The sequence below is a fragment of the Mus caroli genome, chromosome 4 (genome assembly GCF_900094665.2).
Source record: "Mus caroli chromosome 4, CAROLI_EIJ_v1.1, whole genome shotgun sequence".
Classification (NCBI taxonomy): Eukaryota; Metazoa; Chordata; class Mammalia; order Rodentia; family Muridae; genus Mus; species Mus caroli.
Window position 1 is genome coordinate 71,399,069 of NC_034573.1, and position 2,171 is coordinate 71,401,239.

The window sequence follows — 2,171 nt, forward strand, 5'->3', positions numbered from 1 at the left end:
TGGGGCTGAAGAATCAGCTGTGATTAACAAGATACCAGAACTACTAAAGCAAAAACTTTGCATTACTGGTACTATTGATGCTGGTAAGCTAGAGCTAAGAAATTTACAGTGATTAAGAAGAGACCAGCAACCCAGTAGCAGCATGACAACACAACTAAAGCTCTAGAACAAAAGGAAGCAAATTCATCCAAGAGGAGTAGACAGCAAGAAATAATCAAACTCAGGGGTGAAATCAACCAAGTGGAAACTGGAAGAACTATTCAAAGAATCAACCAAGCAAGAAGCTGGTTCTTTAATAAAATCAACATGATAGATAAACCCTTAGCTGTACTCACTAGAGGGCACAGGGACAGCATCCTAATTAACAAAATCAGAAATGAAATGGGAGACATAACAACAGATCCTGAAGAAATCGAAAACACCATTAGATCCTTCTACAAAAGCCTATACACAACAAAACAGGAGAACCTGGATGAAATGGACATGTTTCTAGACAGATACCAGGTACCAAAGTTAAATCAGGATCAGGTTAATGATCTAAACATTCCTATATCCCCTAAAGAAATAGAAACAGTCATTAATAGTCTCCCAACCAAAAAAAGCCCAGGACCAGATGGGTTTAGTGCAGAGTTCTATCAGATCTTCAAAGAAGATCAAATTCCAGTTCTTCACAAACTATTCCACAAAATAGAAGCAGAAAGTACTCTACCCAACTCATTATATGAAGCCGCAATTACTCTGATACCTAAACCACAAAAAGACTCAACAAAGATAGAGAACTGCAAGACAATTTCCCTTATGAATATCAATGTAGAAATACTCAATAAAATTCTTGTTAACTCAATCTAAGAACACATCAAAACAATCATACATCCTGAACAAGTAGTTTTCATTCCAGGGATGCAGGGATGGTTTAATATAAGGAAATACTTAAACGTAATCCATTATATACAGAAACTCAAAGAAAAAAACCACCTGATCATCCCATTAGATGTGCAGAAAGGATTCGACAATATCCAACACCCATTCATGATAAAAGTCTTGGAAAGATCAGGAATTCAAGGCCCATACCTAAACATGATAAAAGAAATCTACAGCAAACCAGTAGTCAACATCAAAGTAAATGGTGAGAAGCTGGAAGCAATCACACTAAAATCAGGGACTAGACAAGGCTGCCCACTCTCTGCCTACCTATTCAACATTGTACTTGAATTCCTAGCCAGAGCAATTAGACAACAAAAGGAGATAAAGGGGATACAGATTGGAAAGGAAGAAATCAAAATATCACTTTTTGCAGATGATATGATAGTATATATAAGTGACCCTAAAAATTCCACCGGAGAACTCCTAAAGATGATAAACAGCTTCAATGAAGTAGCTGCATATAAAATTAACTCAAACAACTCAATGGCCTTTCTGTATACAAAGGATAAACAGACTGAGAAAGAAATTAGGTAAACAACATCCTTCTCAATAGTCACTAATAACATAAAATACCTTGGCATGACTCTAATTAAGGAAGTGAATGATCTCTATGATAAGAACTTCAAGTCTCTGAAAAAAGGAAATTAAAGAAGATCTCAGAAGATGAAAAGATCTCCCATGCTCATGGATTGGCAGGATCAACATTGTAAAAATGGCTATCTTGCCAAAAGCAATCTACAGATTCAATGCAATCCCCATCAAAATTCCAAATCAATTCATCAACAAATTAGAAAGAGCAATCTGCAAATTCATCTGGAATAACAAAAAACCCTAGGATAGCAAATCCTCTGCTCAAGGATAAAAAAACCTCTGGTGAAATCACCATAACTGACCTAAAGCTGTACTACAGAGCAATTGTGATAAGAACTGCATGGTACTGGTATAGAGACAGACAAGTAGACCAATGGAATAGAATTGAAGGCCTAGAAATCAACCCACACACCTATGGTCACATGATCTTTGACAAGGGAGCAAAAACCATCCAGTGGAACAAAGACAGCATTTTCAACAAATGGTGCTGGCACAACTGGCTGTTATCATGTAGAAGAATGCAAATTGATCCAATCCTATCTCCTTATACGAAGGTCAAATCTAAGTGGATTAAGGAACTCAACATAAAACCAGAAACACAGCACGCAGGACCTGAGACTGCATTAGTTAGGGAAGCAGAAACCAGCCTGAGTAGG